The sequence below is a fragment of the Rattus norvegicus genome, chromosome 4 (assembly GCF_021556685.1).
Source record: "Rattus norvegicus strain SHRSP/BbbUtx chromosome 4, alternate assembly SHRSP_T2T, whole genome shotgun sequence".
Lineage (NCBI taxonomy): Eukaryota > Metazoa > Chordata > Mammalia > Rodentia > Muridae > Rattus > Rattus norvegicus.
Genome location: NC_141537.1, coordinates 125,007,488 through 125,029,387, shown reverse-complemented (window position 1 = coordinate 125,029,387; position 21,900 = coordinate 125,007,488).

The window sequence follows — 21,900 nt, the reverse complement described above, 5'->3', positions numbered from 1 at the left end:
CCAAGAAACCCCGTGCTGGCGCCCTGACAAGTTGCCACCCGAATCCCAAGAAGTGTTCCAGCCCCCAGAGTGGAATCAAAGTCCCCGTTATTAAAATGGGTTATTTATGGCTTACGGCAAGTCCTCCAGACCCCTGACAGCTCCGGAATGAGCTCTGAAATGAACTCTTTGATATTATCACGGTCAATCCATCTCCCGGGTTCCTTTACTTCTTGTGCATGGTTTCTGTGTTTTTATTCCCCCAAAAGGCATGTAGGGAAGAGGAATTTCATTCAAAACACAAAAAACATAGTGGGGACTGCATTAGTGTCTTCCCCAAGCTGCCCTCTGATCCTTTTATGAAGGCACAGATGACTCCCTTTGGTGAAGGTGGCCAGGGGACAGAGCACACCCAGGGGCAGCTGGACAGCTCCAGGAGACCATCACAGAGGCATGGCAAGATAGGATACCTGCCACTACCCAGCAGTCAGCCTCAGCTGAGTTCCCTCCCAGAAGCCTTTGGTCTCAGTGTCCCCTCTGCAGAGGGCTGCATCAAGAACACAGTGTCTAGTTCACTTCTTTTGGTGTCCGAACCCTTGTGTGCTTCTTCCTGGTCTGCTGATGACAGGAGACAATTTGAGATGTCAGGAACTTCTTGAGGCCAGAATGAGATTAGAGAGGGAGCTTCAGCAGGGAAATTCCTGCCTTAGGAGGTGAACTGAGGACCTGGGCTACCTTGAGGCCTTACAAGCACTGTGGGATGATGGACACCTCTCTGCTCTCTGGCTGTCCCCACAGGTTGTGAATACTGACCAAGTCAAGCAAGAGATTTGAGCCAATCACATGGCCTCAGTTTCCCCACAGGATTGTTTGGGTGGTAAAGGGCTCCAACTTGGAAAGTATGCAGACACTTGCAGTTACCCAGCAGCCTGTGCCTTTTGCCTCTGAGTCTCCTCATTCTTCTCAACCTGTGGAAAGCAAGATGGCCACCAGGTGCAGCACTCTCAGGAGGCCCCTCACTGGCCTGTTTTAGTCATGTAATCACCCCCAAGTATCCCATCGCTATGCCCAAGCACGCTCTATTCTAATTGACCATGTTGATCCCATGGGCCCTGAAACATGGAGTGATAATTCTCTTGTCTTCCCTCACTAAACAGTGATCTTCCTTCAGAAGGCAAAGTGGGAGGTCATGGTGGGCTGTAGGATCTCAGCATGGGGGTGGGGGATCAGGGAGGGGTATATGACTTCCAGGCTAGCCTGGGTTAGAGAGTAAGACCTTTATGTTGTGCAGAAAAACAGAAGGGAGGGAGGAAGAGAAGGAAGGGGTGGAGGAAGGGGAGAGAGAGGAGAAAGAGGGAAGACATGAGGGAGAGGGAGGCAAAGTAGGTGCTGATAAAGTTCCCTAGAGGCCCAGAACTTTCCACATGTTAGCATGTACATTTGCCTGTGCCTGATGTGAGGGATGTCACCTACTTTGAGGGACTAAGGCAGACCAACCCAACTCACTTGCTGCCTTTCCACCCTCTTACAATAGCATGCTGGGCTCTTCACTCAGGACTCCTGTCTAGCTATGCTATCCCCAATGCCAAAAAGATGGTAAACCAATCTGACCCCATTATGAGTTGCTCTACTCCCTCTTCCAAGGTCAGGGACTGCCCTGCCCTTTCCTGACCCACAGTCATCAAAATCATCCTATCTGAGGTCTAGGTCCCATCTCCACCAGCAGGATGTCCATCTTGCTCTCCATCCCCCTGGGTGGCTGTTTATGCGTGCTCCCACTTGGTGGGTGATTCATGCAATAGCAATAGTGTCTGCTTCTACCACAGTCGCCAGCCTACTATTAAACGTCTGGATGCATGCATACATATACCTATATGGGCAGATGAATGGACAAATGGATGCATGAGAAGCATGGGCAGGATGAAGGTATGGATGCATGCATGAATGCATGAGTGGGTGTGTTTGAAGGTAAATGGGTGGCTGGCAGACCCTACGGATGTGTGGGTGGATTCTCCAGTAGATTCATGCATAGGTAGATGGGTGGGTGGGAAAGTGTCAGAGAGATAGGAATGGGTGTGTGAATGCAGAAATAGAAGATTTTCCAAGGTAGTCTACCCCTTTCTGAGAAACTAGAGCTTGGGAAAAGCCCTTACTCAGCCAGGGCTACCTTCCTCCTCCAGTCAGACTACAGGCAGAGAAAGTCCCAGCCCACAGACTTGCCTGTCTCTCCCAGTCACAAGCATTTTGGTGTAGCCCTGCGAATGTTTGTGGGAAGTAATGCCTGGGGCTCTGAAGCCAAGAAACCCAATTCCTTCCATTGCTCCTCATTCACAGAGATGTCTCTCACCTGACTGACCGCTCTAAAGCACACCTGATGACATCTGCATTGTCTCAAAGGTCTTAACTGCAGACTCAAGGGTGGAGGTAACAATCTCCTCTCTCTCCCAGGGGGCTCTACACCTTAGGTAATAAAACCCAAGGGCATGTTTGTTTTTTGTAAAACAAGGTCTGAGCTCCTGAGTGCCCAGTACCCAGTGATGTCTTCCCCCTCTAACCATGTGAAGCTTGTGATGTCATAACTGACTTTATGTCCAGTTCCTTCCCCTTCACAGGTTTCCTACCAGTGACAAGGCCACTCCATGGCTTCAGACCATCTCCATCTTAGCTTAGTTGTTATCTCCCAGTCTTAAATACAGAGGCAGTTTGACCTTTCCTGGGACGGGGACAGCCCAGTGACAGCCTCAGTGCCAGAGTGGGGCCCCAGATCTCCTCTTCCCCAAGGTGCCTTACCAGCCTGGGCTTTAGTCCCCTACCTACCAGAAGTTTCCAAAGACTCAATCCTATGCCTCATCCTCCATCCCCAGTGGATCACTGACAGAACCACATGTGTATAATGTTTTAGAGTGAGACTGAGGTCTGTAGACGGGCTTGCCCCAGGCTCTCCCAGCACACCAAAAGAAGACTAATTGCAGTCATCAGTACACCCCTGTGTTCCTGGGCAGAATACAGTAGATTCTACGTGAGGACTCCCACTCTAACCCATGAGTCACGTGGCCTCTGTTTATGGCCTCTCAGGAGGGCTGAGTTTACCTAGACATAAATGGGGGAAAGTAAAAGGACTCAGAGTCATGCAAGTATCATGAAAACAAAATGAGGTCACCCGTGTGGGGCTCAAAAGATAGCAGCACCCCAACCTCTGCTGAGCACCTGCCCCATATCCCTCTTAAATTTCTTCCCGTTATACAGCTGGGGAAACTGAGACTCAGAGAGAGACATGCTGCTCTCCTGCCCTCAAACTGTCATCATGAGTTCTGTTGAGTAAGAGTGCCCACCTGCTGACCTACTCCTAAGCCCACACTCATCCCCCCATCCTTCTTCCTAGGAACCAGTCCTGCCTGCAAGCAGCCATAGGGGAGGCGGGCTTCCCTGCTTTCTCTGCGTGAGAGATGACAGGCAATGCCCACTCTGATCTTTCCTTGTTACTCAGATTCTCAATGGTATTGTGCCATGATGACTACCTCCTGGGGGCAGGACAGGGACTCTAAAGCTGGGTCACATGGCAGACCTGGGATGTCTATGCTGAAAGAACCAAGTTGCCTAGCTTAGAGAGGAGGGTAGGAAGCTGGATTTGGGTGGAGGACTCAAGGCCGTAAATAAGGAGAGCGGGTATACTGATTTCCATGGACTTCTTGCTGTGCAGAAGCTAGCCTGTGGGTCGATGTGCTGGGATGTGGGGCAGGAAGACACAGGGACTTGGTTGCTGCCAAGAGGTATTGATTCCAGGCACTAGGCACTGTGCTGGGACCCAGCCAAGAGATGAGGTCATGAAGGACAGGACGGTGACTCCGGGGGCGGTGGTGTCCCAGCCGATGACGTGATTGCCAGCCATAAGGAGTCTGCCTGGAAGACAGCCTCTCTCCTTTCTTCTCCTTGGTGGCCTCCTCATGCCAGCATGGGAGGAGGCCCATTGGGTCTGATGTGCCTTCCAATGTGCTGCATGACCCTGGGCTGGTCATTACCTCTGTGAGTTTCTAGGGGTAACTCACAGCTCCAAAAATACCTCTGGTATTGATTTTGAGCAGTTGCCACCTATGGCTATCGACAGTGCCCAACTGCCACACATAGCTGCCTCAGTTTCCCCACCTGGTAACTTAGGTACTGGGGGGCAGCCTTCCTCCAATCTCCATCTTGACTGTCTCCGTGTGGACGGTTAGAGTCTGGCTGTGCCACAGAGGGGCTATGAGGTATGAGGTTAGTTGCTTTTCTGCTCTGTGCCTAGCTTCCCACCACCATGAGGCCAGTTCAGAACTTCTCTGCAGCACAGGGCCTGACACTGGGCAGAACCTGAGAGAGAGGAGTGGGTGGCTGAGTATACTGGGATACCGTCCTGTCCTGTGTCCTGTAGGCTCCAATTTGTCCTTCTAAGTCCAAGCTTTAAGGCTCCATTTCCTGAGCCTAAGTTTCAAGTGGGGACAGTATTGCTGGGAAACTGAAGGGAGGCTGCTCAGGGTAAAGTTTGATGCTGGGGTGTGGCACACAAGGGCGCTGTTTTCTTAGTTGTTGTGAGCATCCAGGCAGACCCCTTGCTCTGCTAAATCAGAGCAATGTGGTTCCCATCCTCAAGAGTGTGGGTACCGCATCAATACAGGAAAGCACTGGAGACCAACTCTAGGGCCACGTGACTAGAGCAATGGGCCAGCAACCGTGAGCTCCAGGCCCTCTCTCAGCTACAAAACCACAAAGCCATGAGCCTCCTTAACTCCCTGTCTAACTTCACTCAGGGACGAAAGTCGGCATCTGTCTATGATGCAGGATTTGGTCTGTTTTCCAAGGCATCTACGCGCCAGAGCGTTGCGTCTACGTTGCAGCACCAAGTACCCACATTTTGGGGATGGTATCTACAATACCATATACTGTATTACTGTATCGCTAGCTGGCATTTGCAATGATTTTTGGAGGTCTACAGTGCAGTGCTGGATCTCTACCATCTAAGCCAATGATTTTTGGAGGTCTTTGAGGCAAGAACAAAATCAACTGGGAAAAGATGAAGCCTGAATGGGAAATGTGGCTGCGAGGAAGCCAGTGGGCCTCAGGAGAGAGATGGGTGGCCTGGGAGGTCCATAGTGGCACTTCCACGGCCTTATGTCCCAGCAGCTCTCCTTTCTCCCAGTGTGTTCCCCCTTCTCAGCCTGCCTATAACTGACACATCAGGCTCAGCTGCTACAGGGTCTTTGCATGGCTGGGCTCTGGAACACTTTGATCAGAGGCTTGGTTGCCCCCTTTCATCTCACAGGTCTCTGATCAGGTGGTGCTTTCCCAGAAACTCTCTGGCCATGGCACCAGTGAGTCACTGACAAGCACCCTCTGCCATCACCCTACTTTATTTCCTGCTTGGGTTTGTGCCTAGAACCCACCCCAGTGTCTTACACGGAACCTGAATATAAGATTGGGAGCTGAACTCCCAGGCAGATAGCTATCCCCTCCCGTTCTCCCTGTTGACCCCATGGCAGCTGCTTCCTGACTCCAGGCAGAGCCTGCCCTCTGGAGTCTGTGTAGAGCAAGGCTCCATCCAAAGAGCAGGCATTCCTGGGCACCCCTCCTGTGCCCCTGGCAGGCTGCACATCAGGCATGTGTGAAGGCAAGTGGATTCCACGAGCAGAAGGAGAAGCCCATGGTGAGGGAGGAGGCTATCCAAGAGGATTGCCATCCCCAAAGGGGAGTCTCAAGGGTGCACAGGGCTCTGTTCCTCAGTCTGCATAGCTTGTTGTAGGGACCCTGGGACATGGAAGCTTGTCTGGGTCCATTCCTCAGGCCCTAAGACTGTGCTCCAACACAGTCAGCTGCAGGCTCCATTCCTGACCTCCACTTCAGAGAGCATTAGACCTTCAGTCTGGCATCCTGGAATGGTCTGTGATCGGCCCTCCACATACATGGATGTAAGCAAAAGCTGTATACCAGCTTCAGGAGCCTTTCTAAGGACATAACGGATACCTCCACTTGGCTCCTTTCCCTTCTGTCCTCCTTTGGCCTGCTAGATAGAATTAAGATACTCTGGCCAGGAACCTGGCAGCCATATTAGGTATCCCCCTTGGTTTGGTAGAACCAGGAGCTAGAAGGAAGCTGGTCCCTTTTTCCAGCCTATATTACCAACTAGAAGATTTACATATGAAAAAGTTAGACTTCCCTGTCATGTTTAAGCCAATGGGGTTTCTTTCACAGCCTAACAATCCATTGCATGGAGGGTTCCAAGTTAGATGTTGTATTGTATGTTAGACTCAGGGCAGAGCCAGCCACCTTATCCTACCTTATCCTGTTCTGTCCAATTACAAGGACCTGTCCTCCAAGGTTTCCTTGGCCAGTCCCTCCTCCTTCCTGCTCATCATGTCCCTGTGGCCATCACAAGGCCTAGGGTCAGCTACAGGAATGGTAAGCCTGAGCAAGGCTCTGTCTGCCCCTCCCCTTTGTCCTCTGTGTCTCATTGGCTAAGTCACCGACTCAGATTCTATCAAGGATGGACTCTCCTGGCTCCTGATCCACTCTCCAGTAGAATTTCAGGACAAGGACCATCAGGGTGCCCTCTTCTTACCAAATGGTCACCTAGTGGCTGCTTGGACACCACAGGGGATCAGTTACTTGCTGTGATTTAGTCATTGCTACTGAGCTGGAACAAGGAAGCTGATTTGTAGTCCAGGGCTGGAATCAGCCTCCTGCCCTGGGGTCTGGGTCCAGATCTGGCCCCATTCCATCACCATCCCAGACCAAGATCAGAATCCCTTAAGGCTGGACCGCTCTTCTCTAGGCTCTGGACACCTGCTACTGTGACTTCTGCATCCCAGAAGTGAGGTCCATCTCCATTTGAGGAGTTCTAAAGCTGGGGGATGATTTCAGAGGCTCCTTTGCTCCCCCCAAACAAAGAAGAGGATTAAATCAGAAGCCTGGCTATGCCCACACACAACATGGCAGGCTCCTCACCACTCGCCTGCTTTATTTCCTCACCAGGCTCTCACGGACTCCAGCTGGTTTACAGGGAAGGACACCAAAGCCTGGGAAAGCATAGAGGGGCAGCTGCCCAGCCTGGCTCTTCCTCCATCCCACCCCTGCACCTCGGCCTGCCCAGTGCTGTCCTGGTCGGTCGGGACAAGACTCCGACTTGCAGAAGAGATTAGGACTAAGGAGAAAGAACGCTGTCCTGGCCCCGCGCATGCCCTGAGTATTTAAATTCTTTTTCATAATTATCTCAGATAGTAATTACTGCAGAAGCAGATGTGCTTATCGCAGACAAGAAGCCACCTGCCTTCCCATTTTTGTCAAAAGTGGAAACTGACATTATTTTTGCGATTTGCTTCAATGGCTGTTTTCACTGTAAATAGCACCTTCACAAGGAGAGCAACCCTGGAGAGGTAGGGGGTGCCCAAGACTCAGGGCCATTACACCAATCCAGCTGTGGGCATTGCTCAAGGGCTTGAGGAGAGAGGAATATACTGCCACAAAAAGTACAGCTGAGGTTCACTCCCAGGGAGAGGCAGGCACCCCTCCCCCACTGCACTTCCCTCCCCCCACTGCACCTCCCCTCCCCCACCCCAGGGCTTCAACCCTCTGGATTCACCCACCCACCGCAAGCATCAGTGTCCTAGACCTTGAAAGAATAGGCTCCCATGAGAAGTTCTCATGACCTCTCAGGAGGACGCCCGTCCAAGGACTAGGCACTCAAAGTTCTCTCCTCTCTCATAGCCTAACTCAGGGGCCTTCAGTATCGAGAACAAGGGACAACCTGAGAACCCTCCATCCAGAAAAGGTCCTGCAACCGAGCAGAGTAATTGACCTTCAAGAATCAGATGGGAATCCCAGGCCTGGATCTGCCTCTCTGGTCCCCAGTGTCCCCTCTGTCAAACGGACAGTCCCAGAGGATCTTGACCACCTCTTTCCTAAGAAGAACCAGGCGAATAAACCATCCTTCCTGGAAAACTTTTGGCATGTACACCTGAACACGGGTCTCTTTCCCTCTCAGCCCCAAGTCACAAATGGCTTTGCTATTGTAGTTGTTGAGAACTACAATTTACCGTGCTGGGTACCTGGCAGGCATTGCTCATTGGGTCATGTATCTTGCCCCCAAATCCCACACTATGGGTCCATTCTCGGTCCTCCTTTTCACTTGGGGAAGCAGACTTGGGGTGTGCGAGTTGTCCACAGCCTCACTCGGATCTGCTAAAGCACTTAATATTCTGTTCCTGAAGATGGACATCTGATTCCCAGGCGGAGGCACCGAGGTTCCGAGAGATAAACCCCGGGTTGAAGGGTGTAGAGACCCAAGCTTGAGCGCAGAGGAACTGGAAGGAAGCCCTGAGAGGTTCTGCCTGGCTTCTGGGCGTGCCACCTGCCCCTCCTTACAGCTGCGTTCTGCTGCCCCCGTGTGGCCAGAAAGGTCGACCAGGCTTTGAGCTGTGAAACCTCAGGATTTGTTTGCAGGAGTGTTGGTGGAAAAGCCAGACGTGGTCAGAAGGCAGGAGTGTATGGGTAAAGAGTGAAAGCACAGCCCGCCCGGGAGTCCTTCTCAGTTGCCATTGACTCCCTGTAGGCAAGCCACTTCCTATCCTTTGTCATAGCAGATCTGTCTGGGACCGTCTTCCCTGGCTTTATCTCTTTCCAGCAGGGTCCCCCAGCCCTACCCATTGTTCCTCTTCATAGCTGTCACCATTTAAAGTCATGATGTGGATGTATTGATTGTCCTTGTGCAGAAATCTTCAAGCCTGTTTTCCTAGGGTCAGGCAACGAGTCACAAGCCCCGCATTATAAGCCCTCGCCTGCCGCGGGATACTGCCCGCTACTAGGCCTGTACTCTGGTGGGCAGCCTTCGCAGACGCAGGAGGACAACCTCGTGCACAAGGACCGAGGGTCTGCTGGGATGAAGAGGATGACCTGGCTCTGACTTTGCCTCCCAAATCAACCTGGTGAAGCCTCTCATTGGTCTTGTCTTCCCACAAGGAGAAAAGCTTAGTCTAAATGACTTCTGGGTCTCACAAGCGCCTCCTTACGGTGTCACCTGCTTCTCAGCGACCTGTGTCTCCATTGAGGCCCCACATCGCCCAACCCACTAGTCAATCTCACTGTGATAGTCAGGGAACTGTGCACATCTGGGAGTGCTCCAGGTTTCCCTGTCGCAACCCGGTGAATCGCAGTAATCTCATCTCACAAGGCAGGAAACCCAGACACGGAGAAGTCAAGGGACTCGCCTAGGTCTCACAGCTGGGAAAGGGAAGAACCGAGATCCGACCCCTGCGGGGCGGGCTATGGCGGTGGGCTGCAGGGTCTCTGTCCTGCTCTGTACTCAAACCCTTAGCGCTCCAGTCCTGCGTTCTAGAGCGAAGACCGGCAGTCAGCAGGGCTCAGAGTTTGTGACCTCCGGATAAAAAGGCCTGCACCTGCACTCTCCGCGGACCAGCACCTAGCGTCCGGGCGCTGCACTGACGGACCGCGACGCTCGCAGCGCCTCCTGGTGGCGTCCCGCACCTTCGGCGGCGGCGGCTTTGGCATACTCCCTAGCTGCGCTGGCCAAAGGCGGCTGGTCACGCTATGGACCGGCTCGCACCAGCTGAGCTTCACCACCTGCCTCTGGAGGCCCGGCTCTTCCTAAGAGTCCCGGCGTGCCTGCCCCGTGGCTCCGAGCCAGGCTGAAAGTCAGAGCCGGGCGTCCCCGGCGCTACTGCACCTCGACCTCCCAACTCGCCCTGAGCAGCGGTCTCGTCCTGGGTATATATGGACCCTGAGGAGGGACCCGGGTATGTACACATGTGGCCACGCTGACTGCGATGAGCACCCGCCAGTCCCACATCCTGCCCCTGTGGGCGCGAGCAGGCAGCGACGCCCACCCAGCAAAGCGGAGCGCGGGAAATGCCAGGGCCCGGGGCACGGAAAAGGGCGGAGAGCTGGGCCCTAAAGTCACGTGGGTTGGGAATACCTCTGGGTCAAGTGCCCAGGGACCTGATCTTCCGGCTACACTGCCCTGTCATCGAGAGCTTCACGAGCTGGTGACGCAAATAGCAATTTGGGGAGGACAGGAGGGGGGAGAGTACAGCCAAAATAATGCCCCCTCCCTCCGCGGCCCCGCCTTAGCCACTGGTCTCTTCACAGCTAGACCTCAGGCAACGGAGGAGGGGGTAGCTGAAGGCAGGCCCAGATCTAACAAAGGACTGGATGCTCCCTAAGCCGGAGCCAAGACTGTTTCCATGGTAACCCTCTTCAAGGATAAAGCAAAGGCTTGGTTCCCCCCAACATGATGCTACTGGCTGTGAAAAGGGGAGCTGAGCCTTAGAACACAGGTGGGGAAACTGAGTTTTGGGGAAGGATCGGGACATGTTGCAAGCTTCCCTACTAGCTCAGACACCCAGGTTTCCCACCAAAAGCACATCACGTTTCTTAGAGCCCCTGTTTCCTAGAGCTCCTGAGAACAGGAATAATATCTATAAGGGAACAAGCTCTGAGCAAACTACACTTTCTAAGAAGGTGAAGTGCAAGGTGGTGGGGAGAGTTATCATGGAAAGACCTGGTGGTCAACGAGGGCATACCTGAGAAAACACATGGGGAAGTGGTGCCTTCTGGGAAAGAGGAAAGGAAAGGAAAGAGGCCTTCTGAGCACCAGGAAGCAACGTCTGGGGCAGAGGAAATGGTCACAGGCCAAGCAGCGAGTTTAGCCTACAGAACATCAGGGTGATGTGGAGGCAAAGGGAAAGTGACTCTGAGAGGTAGGCTCCAGAGAACCACAGAACCGCAAGGTGGACAGGGGTAGGTTAGCCCAGGTGGCCAGGCACTCTGCAGAGAAAGGGCTGTGTCCACAGAAGCATCCTGCAGAAACACAGTAGAAGTGCACACTGGGCCCTGGAGGCTAGCAGCAAGAGAGGCAGGGTAGTGGTCAGGCCAGAGCAGCTAGGACTGTACACAAGGATGACCCTCAGTTGGATGGTCTGGAATAGAGAAGCTTACAGAGGGAAGGCATCAAGATTGGAATGTCCTAAGAGTTCATTTTGCAGGACTCACCAGTGGTGCAAATATTGGGAACAGAGAGGGAGGGGAGGTCAGGTTCTAGAATGTTCTGGGGTCCAATAGATAGGATATGGGAGAGTGAAAGAGAAGTCATATTTCCAGCCCAAGGCAACAGAGTTGCCAACAGGCTGTCTCTCCTCCCTCCTGTTCCAGATTGGACTATCCTATGCACATCTTTCTCGCTCACCCTTTTCATGATCACCCAGCCCACCCCTGCATTTTGCTCTGGCCCTAGCCCAAACATTTTGACAAACATACCTGTCTAACTAGCTGGAAAAGATCCGCCTTTTCCCTGGGCTGTGTATGCAAGGTTGTTTATGTTCTGCTTTATGCCATACCTGGTGCCAGTTACTGGGACTCAGTTTACTATCAGCATAGGCCAACACCTCACTCCCTCTTCTCTTCCATGCAGAACCACATCTTACCCCTACCTATTTAGAAACTTCATCTCTAGCACCCATGCCTGGAGGCACAAGTGGGATATTGCACAAAGGCCATGTAGTCTGGAGGAGACTCACCAAGAGGACACAAATTACATTGTGCAGGGTGAGCAGGCCAGAATATGGCTACCAACACTGTGCTGCTCGCAGTGAAAAAGCTGAAGCCTCCCAGCCTGACCCACAGAAAGAATGGCCCAGACCTGGGTCATGGCATACTTTGTCTTCTTGGTGCTGGTGGGTTTCTCCCAGGAGTTCTTGTCCCCAAGCCGTGACAAGACGATCCTTATTCTCTTTGGGCCTGACCTTTGGAGGCAGGATGGTGCTTAGAAAGCCTCAATCCCAGCTACCGTCTCTCGACTCTGCCAACCTCTCACAGGGATGGCTCAGCTGACCCAAGGGCGTTGACCTGATGACTCGGCTCTGGATGGGAACTTCAGGCATAAACCCTGACCCTGATGCCAAAGCCCTGGAGCCAGCACAGCCCTACTGTCCCTTCCTGTCCCCACCCTTCCTGAGCTTCAAAGGTCAAAGTCCTAGAACAGGGAGGACAGAAACCTTAGTGTCAGCCAAGCAGAACTGGCCTTGAGCTCCCTATCTGATAAAATGGACAGAAAGAAGGATGAGGCTAACTCTGACTAACCTACCAGGACACAGACAGTCTCAGAGGTTGAGCCCCGTACCTGACACCAGAGCTGAAGCTATCAGCAACCCCTGCCAAGGAGAAGCCAGGAGCATGTGCTTCAGGGGTAGAAAGAGGATACCTGGGCTATTCCAACTGTTACATCAACCTGCCCCTTCCCCCAGCCCTGGCCTGCTCTGGATCTTTTGGCAAACTCCGAATAGTGGAAAAAGAGTCACCACTTTCCTCCCAGCTAGTCTGCATTCCAGCAAGAGCGCGCCTGTGCTGTTGATTCACTCAGCATTTATCTGTGCCTGCTTTGTTCTGTGCCTGGTGCTGGGTGCTGGGGACTTAGAAGGGAGGCTCATTTGCATATGACCTGAGAAGTGCTACTAGCAGGCAACTAGAAGGCAGTTGGGGAAGCACCTACTCTGTGGAGGATGGTCAGAGCTGGGTGTTGCAGGATGAATAGGAGTTTCCAGGCTCTCCAAGCAAAAGGTACAGAGTTGGAAGAGGAGGCTACAAGGATCTCGGAAAGAAGAGTGGCTAAGGTGATTGGTACACAGGGTTCAGCAGGGAGTAATGACTATAAGACTGAAGAGGGTGGAGCCAGGATGGTGGGCTCTGAAACTTGAACTTTGTATTGCAAGCAATGGGGAGCCATGGTGAGATTTACATAGAACATGGGAGCTAAGGCATGCCCTGCTAGCTCCTGACAACCGCCTCCTGAGGCAGCAGGCTTAGGCAGATAGGATCAGACAGACCAGCCTCACCCTAGCCTCTCATCAGCCCTAGCTGGGGACCCTGTGTGATTCTAAGGAGAATATGCAACCTCTCTGGGCTTATAAAGTGAAGACAGGCATGGAAGGGAGGATGATTCAGGCGAGGTGTAAGATCACATGCAGCCTCCTGTCCCTCTCAGAGCAGGCAAGGTAAGTAGGCCAAGCTGGATTGCTTCCTACCCCTGAGAATGGCTGGACAAGCGCCTGGGAACCACAAGACCAAACTGCACAGAGCTGGAGGTTGGGTGTCACTGACCAAGCTCCCCACAATCACATGTGTTTACCGAGAGACACAGACACCTGGTGTCCAGACATCTGGTGTAGGACAAGCCCCATTTACAGTCACTGCCCCAGCACAGCTGTCAGAACTGCCTGCTCTCACATGGGTGGGCAGACCAACTCTCAGCAAATGCTATAGCACCCTATACTGGTCACACACAGGAGTCACCTTTCCAGAGGGCCTCTCCCCCAGCATGTACACACCTGTGCCCATGTCTGCACATGTGGGCTGGCAGCTAGGCACACCTAGCATTTCTAAAATGCCAATTACATAGAAGTTACAGTTATCAGAATACCAAGAAGGTCATGGTGGGGCTCCAGTGGGCCTCTTAACCCCTATGGCGCTCTCCAGCAGCAGGTCTCAAACCAGTACAATTTCTATATACAGAGAGAAAATAGGACGTGGGGCCCCTGAAGAGCCAGGCAACCACATCCAAAGCAACAGGGATTCCTGGCCTGTGGCAGGGGTGACAGGGAAGGCAGCATGTCCATTAGAGTTTGGAATCAGGTAAAAAGGCGTCATCCGGGCTCCGCACATCCTTGCTTATGTGCTCCTGGGCTACTGCCCAGTCCTACACTGATTAGAACGACGCTTTCCCTATCTACACCAACTGCTAACAATTCCTCTCTTGGCCGCCAGGTGTCACCACACACTGCCTATGGCCTGGCGAGGTCGCAGCCATGGAGATATCAGATTCCAAGCTAGATGAATGATGTTGTTGAAGCTCTGTGGCAGTCCCCAGAATCTTGCTGTTACTGATCAGCCAATAGGGTTCTTCTCTACCCAGATATGGGTCAGAGAAGACAAAGAGAAGTCTTCCAGTTTGAGCAGTCCTAGTCCTTGAGTGCCGAGGTGCTGGAAGCTGAACTGACAGATGTTAGAACCAGAGGCTGCAGCTACAGCCCTGGAATACAGACTTAGGAGCTGGAAGCTCAGAGCTGTAGGGGTTCCTGCTGGAAGTCCATCACCTTGCGCTTTAACCCCCAGAGGCCCTGGCACTCAGCTAACTGGGGCAGCAAGCAGCTACCTTCTGGTGGTGTAGCTCCCAGGTTGTTCTAAGTTACTGGGCCCCTCAGCTCCTATAAGGACTAATGTTACAGCTCTCAAGCATTGGATAGCCCTGTGATAACCTCAGCAGTGGCAAATGTAAGGGTGTGTAAGACCCTTGGCCCTGGAGGCTCAGTAGTACCCTGGACTCTTCCTGTGATAGAGGCCACAGGTTCTGCCTCTACCTGGGGTCTCTACTTTCTCCCTCCTTTTCTTTCCACTCCACCTCATCCCTAGTTGTTTTAACCCCAGCCATTCTTTGAACTCTTCAACAACCTGTATGGCCATACTCCTTAGGGCTGTGACAGTCTCCCTTGGTGAATTCACTCAGACCTCACTCCAAGATCCTCGCTAAGCACCTAAAACTGCGGATGACCCTGGGTTCCATGGCTCTTGAGTCCCATGGCTCTTGAGCCCCATGGGTCTTGTGCTTTTGTTTTATATGCATGTCTGTGAGCATTCATTTTATTAATGGAACATGGTTAGAGAGTATGGCAGAAGCAGTACAAGGCAGTAGCAACACCATGGAGCAAATGCTATGCTGTGCTGTAATAAAAGCGATGTGACTGCTCTCTCCCCTCCCGCCACGGTCATTTGGAGAAAGCGCTTCTTTCCTCACACGGAAGCATTCACGTGAAAGGAGCCCTTGTGGATTCTCTTTGCCTGAAGGGAGCACATCTGGTTCCTATTCCCTTGAGGAGAGCACTCCCAGGTCCTCTTCCCATGAGGAGTTGTATCAGTCACTACTCTGTTGCTGTGATGAACACCATAACCAAGACAGCTTATAGAAGGAAGAGGGGTTTGGGCTTATGGTTTCCGAGTGACAAGATTCTATTAGGGTGTGTATGGCAGCACTCAACAGACATGGTGACAGGAGTGGGAAGCTGAGTGGTCTTATTGTCAAGAACAAGTACAAAGGGGAGAGAGAGAGAGAGAGAGAGAGAGAGAGAGAGAGAGAGAGAGAGAGAGAGAGAGAGAGAGTAGAAGCAGGGAAAGGCTGTGGGCTCTCAAATCTCTCCACAGTGTAGCTCCTCCCACAAGGCCGTACTATCTAAGCCTCCCTAGACAGAGTCACCAGCTAGGGACCTAGTGTTTAAATGTTTGAGCCTATGGGGGTGTTTCCTATCAAACCATTACAGGGGAGCACTCCTAACCCCTCTTCAAACTGAGGGGAATACTCCTGGCTTCAGTACATCTGGGTTCCCGGTGTCACTACCCTTGCCCTCTGGAGCCATCTAAGAGAAACAAGGGGCCCCTGGTTGGGTATGGAGGCCATGCCTGTAACCCCAGTGCTTGGGAGGTGGAGGCAGGAGGGTCGAGACAGTCTCAGCTACCCAGCGAGTTCAAGGTTAGCCTGAGTCACATGAGACCCTATCTCAAAACAACAGGAAATTGAAATTAAACAACAAGGACAAAAATAAAAATTCCTTTGAATGCCAGGACTGGGATAACGTAGTAGATTCCACAGTCAAGATGTCAAATGTCACCTGCCTGGGATGTCATGGCAACCTACATTCCAAACATGACCGAGGGTGGAAGAACGACATTATGCCACTCTGTCTGGAAGAGGTCAAAGCCAGAAAATTATGAATTTCCTCTTTTAATTTTTTAAATTTTTTAAATCAATTTTCATTTCATGGGTATGGGTGTTTTGCTTACACATATGTCTGTACACCACATGTGTGCCTGCTACCCACGGAAGCCAGAAAACCCCTGGAAGCAGAGTTGTGAGCTACTGCGTGGGTACTGGGAACTAGACCATCTTCACTTGAAGGAGCACTCCAAGCTCCTCTTCCAACGAAGGGAGCACTTCCAGATTCTCTCCACCTGAAAGGCAAGTGCAGCAAGCGCTCTTACCCACTGAGCGGTCTCAACTTCTTATCATTACTTCGTGTGTGTGCACGTGTGCTGTGCGCAAATGTGTGCCACCTGTGTAGGTCGGAGGTTAACCTGGTAAAGTCAGTTCTCTCCTTCTACCCAGTACTTTTACCGTTCCATCAATTCCTGGATTACTTGTTTCTGGAACTTTCTCTTTAATGTTCTGGGTTGGCTGTCGATCAAGGAGGACTGACAGGGAAGGGGAGATCTCAGTGAGGGTACTGTGGCAGCTGGGTCTCGCTGGCAGTTCCCGGATGACAGAGCAGGGTCTTTTCACATGCATATCAGCCATCTGCACGCACGCTTGCTGAAGCGTCCGCTCAGCTTTTTCTTTTTGCCCGTGTTGTAATTGTGTCATTTTCTATTGTTACATTTTAAGAGTCCATTGTATGCGTTGGACAATAGTCCTCTATCAGCTATGTCATTTGCAGTTACTTTTCTGCCAGCCTGTGGCCTCTCTTATTCTCCTGGCTTTGCCCGCCCTCATAGAATTTGAATCCTTATATGACCCTTGGAAAGCCAGTACCCACTCTGCCCATCTCTGGGAAATAGGGGCCGAGCCCTCCACTAGGTTGTGGTGGGTAACATAAGACTTGAGCCTCCAGCAAGAGCTTGCAGCATGGGGCTGCTGGGAGTCCTTGGTGAATCTGCATCTCCTCGATTCACTAGGCAGACTGTGTTGTCCACAGACCAGGAAAGCCCCGTGTCTTCACAAGGGCTTGTCTACCAGGAAGACTCTCACATGTAGATATCCGTTAGCCCTAGGTGGAGTAGACAAGTAGGCCTAAAGGTGACTATGGGTCCAGATACATGGTTTAAGTAAGGACTGTTCGTTTGTTCCAAACCAGCACTGTGGGTTCCCTCACACACTTAACCTATAACTGTCCTCACAGACCTCTGTCCTTGGTTCACACTAAACCTGCCCCCAAGCCCCTCCAGGTCACAATGTGAGGCTTCAAACCCTCCCATGCCACTGAAAACACCTTTTCCCCAAACCTACGGGCCAAAATTCATCTTGGCTATTTTTGGAGGATTGCCTGAAATGGAATTCAGCCACAAGGGGGCGCTCTTGCTCCCCTGCGCACTAGAACTCTTCAGGACAGAAACAGCAGCCTCAATTTCAGGCCCCAGACCTCCTGTGAGCTCCACTCACCACCCCCAGAGCAGGGGCTGCCCTGCTCACATCAGGACGGTTCTGTATGTGCACAAAGAGCTTTGTAATGGCACCAGGCTATCCTGCAAAAATAGTGAGACTTTAAGAGGCACCAAATCAGAAACTCTCAAGAAACTTAGGAAACTCTGGAGAAAGAGGTCTGGGGCTTCCAGAGAAGTCCAAGGCCTAGAAACATGTAAATTTTCTCATAATTTACATGTTGCTCCAAACTTCTCTAAATGTCATGTCATGAAGCCAGGAGTCACCTGCTACCTCTGCTGCAGGGAACGAACCCTGGTTAATAGCGTATCTGAGTGGCTTAGGTAAAACACCCCAAGTATCTGTGTTAGGAACACCACCACCCCTCTGCCCACCACAGGATAACAGCAAGTTAGCTCTGTGCCCCTCAGCCCGCCATTTTAGGAAACACATTTGCAAGCTGCAGGGAAGTCCTATACGAGGACAGGTCAGAGCTTAGATACCTGCAGACAACATGCATTCCTGCTTATGTGTCCTCTAAGAAGAACCCTCACACAAGCCTATGCCCATGGTCATGCCTCTCAGGACCCCACAGCCTCAGTCCAATCTGGAGGACAACCCCTGGCAAACCCAAATCCTGTAATTTATTCTCAGTCCTCAAAGTTGCTGGAGATCCAGCCAAGCTCATGCAGGATAGACTGTGGTACCCGGGAGGTGTCTGTGAAGTTCTGAAACAGGCATATGGTTCTCATCAATGTTCCTTAGCATAAGAGAGCCAAGCTAGCCTTGAGCTTACTCTAGCTGACAATGACTTTGATCCTATTCCTTCTGCCTTCATCTCCCAAGTACTGAGGTTATTGTGGGCATCACCCAACCACCATTCCCAGTGGAGTTAGGGACTAGTCCAGTTCCCAAGGAGTTGGCTCCATGGAGTGGAAAAAAAAAACCAGGAAGAAATGAAAATGAAACGCAAAGCCTTCTGACAGGGTTTGGGGCAGTGTAGGCTAAGCCCCCAGCCTCCAACTGCTTCCACCAAAGGAGAACAGCTTTGCCCTTGGAGCCTCCTCCTCCCCCAGAGAAACTGCTGCCATGAGCACAACGAAGGCCACCATCAGAGTGGACAAACTCAAAGGTGAGAGAGAGAAGAGCAAAGGGGTCATAATCCAATAGGGGACATTTCTAAATCAGTGCAGCGGGGACAGACTGGACGGCACAGTACAGCGTTCTCTGAAACGAGTGAACCAATTGAGTTCCAGCTGCTCCCCAACACTGAGGGGTCCCAAACAGTTCCACTTTACTCCAAATGCAGAGGACGGTCAAGTCAGGCATGGGAAGACGAGCAATGTGTGATCTGTCACGTAAGTGGAGCCCTTGAAAGTTGATCTCACAGAAACTGAGAGCAAGATTTGGGGAAGGCAGAGAAAGAGCATTCAATGAGGGATACAGTGTGGTTGAGGGGAAATTTTTCTAGTGTGCCCCGCATAGCATGCGGGAATCGGGTGTAACTAATTTAGTATCTCAAAGGAGCCAGAAGAGTTAGAATGTAGTGAGCTTAGAGAAACAATGAAAACCTAAGGTTGTATACACTGTAACAGCCCTGTATCCTAACTCCTGTGGTAGTTTGAGTGAGATGGTGGCCAGTCTCAGCATTTGAACACTTGGTCCCCAGTTGGTGGCGCTGTTTGGGCAGACTTAGGAGGTGTGGCCTTGCTGGAGGCGGTATCGCCAGGAGCTTAAAGACAGGTGCTGTTTTCTGGTTCCCCGTCTCTGCTTTGTGCTCACAGTGCAAAATGTGGGCTCCCAGCTTGCTGCTCAAGCCATTCTGCTTGCTGTTTGCTGCCATACTTCCCGCCACGATGAACTGCTGCTCTCTGGAACTGTAATCCCAAAGAAACCTTCCTTTTTTTAAAAGTTGCATTTCTCATGTTTTATCACAGCAACAGAAAAGTAACAAGTACACAACCCAATAGACACACGAACTAAATGACCATTCCGTTGTCTGGGGATGGAGTTCAGAGGAGGAGGACTGGCCAGCACGTACAGGGCTTCTCCATTCTCAGCACTGAAAAGAGCAACTCATGTACATGACAATATTACGTGTTCATCAAAAATTATTTTTAAGTCAGGCCTGGTAATACAGGCATCTAATCCTAGTTACTCAGTAGGCTGAGACAGAAGGATGTCAAGTTCAAAGCCCATCAAGGCAACTTAGAAAGGCCTGATCTGAGGTTTAAAAAGAAAAAAAAAAAAAAAAACGGAAATAGCTTAATAGTGGAATACTCGCCTTGCATGAACAAGACACTAAATTCAACCCCACTTCTGTTTACATAAATAAAAGATATATATGTATGTATGTATGTATGTATGTATGTATGTATGTATGTAAGTACCCCCTCTCCCAAGCTAGAGGCCTTACGATGACCATAAGAAGTCTGACCTGAGTTTCCTGAAGCCATGGTCATACTGGTCACACAGTTTCATAAAGATATGACTGAGAACTCAAAGCCACACTTATGAGGATATGACCAGGGGCTGGAAAAGAGTCTCCTCACAACCTGTATGAAGGGCAAGGTGTCCTCATGGGGCTCTACTGGACCAGGGGGACTCAGTCATACCTGACAGATGGGAGTCGGGGGAACAATTCAGTGGTGACTAGACAGTTTGAACCACTATGAAGGGTGGAAATCTTGCATCTCCTGGAATGTAATGGGGGAGGGAGGGATGACCAGTAAACTGGAGACTGCTTCAGCAACTGGAGCTGTGGAGTGGGAGCCACAGAGACTGCCTGGAAGCATGACTTGAGAAAATTGCTGACCAGCTTGCGGTCAAGCGTTCCTAGGGTGCATGTTCCCCATGGGAAACACTACTGGAGGTAGCCAAGACAAAGCTCCAAAGGAACCCTGGAGGCCTAATGGAGGAGATGCAGGGGAAGTAACCATGATCTGGAAGGATAGCCCAGGCTGTGAGGGAACAGGGGCAACTGCTCCCAGCCAGAGAGTGACCTATGACTTCAATGGAGCTCCATCTAGCCCTGCAGAACAACAGAACTGCTAGCTCTGGGAATCTGAAGGCCAGAGAAATGAGGGGTAAGGGGTAGGCCAGCAGCAAGGAAGCAACTTCTGCTATACGCCTGGGAAGTGAGGACAGTGAGGAGAAGGGAGGGCAGAGAAAAAGCCACTGGTGATGACCCTCCATGATAGCTATGACAGCAGGGTTTGCTCCGTGTGTGCCCATTTTGTTTCCTTAAGGTTTATTTATTCTTTCCTACATGTGTATGTTCTACCTGCATGTGTGCATGTGCCCCACATGTGTGTCTGGGGCCCACAGGGTCTCAGTTCCCCTGGGACTGGAGTTACAGATGTTTATAAGCTGCCTCATGGGTCCCGGTAACCAAACCTGGGTCCTCTGTAAGAGCAGTGAACTAGACCACGACTTATGGTAAAGGGTTACAAAGTCATCTCTCCAGCTCCAATGCTTGCTGTTTTTTAAAAATTTTGTTTAGAAAGTGTGTGTGTGTGTGTGTACGTGTGTGTGTGTGCACATGTTTGCGTGCACTTCTGTGTGTTGTGTAGCAGAACACATGTGGTGCAGAGGAATGTCAGAGAACAACCTGTGGGAACCCATTCTCTCATTCCACCATGTGAGACCTGGGGAAACTGAAGTCAGGTTATCAGACTCAGTAGCAGGCCCCTTTACCCACTGAGCCATCTTGCTGGCCCTCATGCCTGACTTTTGTTCGTTTGTTTGCTTGCTTATTTTTAAAGTTTCAATCACAGCTTAAAACCAGGGGAAATTACATCCAAATGTGGTTTGCAAATGTGTCTTGAGGAATGCCCAGCCACTGAGGGCTATGTGCCACCATAGCCAGCAGGCCACTCCTTGGGTTCTGCCTATCACTCACAGTAAGAAAGAAAACTCTATTCCCATCCAGAGCTGGAGGCACCGACACATGTGTGCACAGACACCTACAATGTGTGAAGCATTCAACTGTGTCTACTCTGTCCCCATCATTTGGTTTTGCTGGGTGGTAATGGGAATTGAACCTTGAACCTCACACATACCAACCAAACCCTCTACCATTAAGCTACACTCTCAGTTCCCCACCCCTTGTCTTTTTCAACTTTTTGGGACAGAGTGCTATTAACTCTCAATCTTCCTGCCTCAGTCTCCCAAGTAGTTGGGATTACAGACCTGCTTGATCCAGCTCAGATTCCTACCATAGTTAATATACTAGCTGCTGCTTGCCATACGTAACTGTTCCAGACTGCTCACAGGAATCTGTCTCTGAGGACACAGAGGGTAGCCATGTGAGCATGCCCACTCTGACCCTCACAGTAGGCCTTCTGCTCTCAGGGCCTCAGTTTCCCACATTCTTAAAGCTACCTCCTTAGCTGAAACCCAACAGAGCTGAAATTCACACAGGCTCAAAGAAAACACGTCTCCTTCAGGTATCCCCACATCCACTGCAGACCTGCCATCACCACACCCAAGGTGAACAAGCAGCTCGAGTCCACATCTGGGAGAAGGAGGCAGAGGGCAGAGCCAGTGTGGGCAGGAGAAGAGGCAGGAATTATAATAGGAAAGGCCAACTAGCTGACCTGTGGCTCCCACTCTGAGCTTATCTGTTAGGCTGGGGACCCTGTAACATTCCAGGACTGATGTTAATCTTCAGTGTCTTACGAAAGAAAGGAGACAAAGAGGCTGAA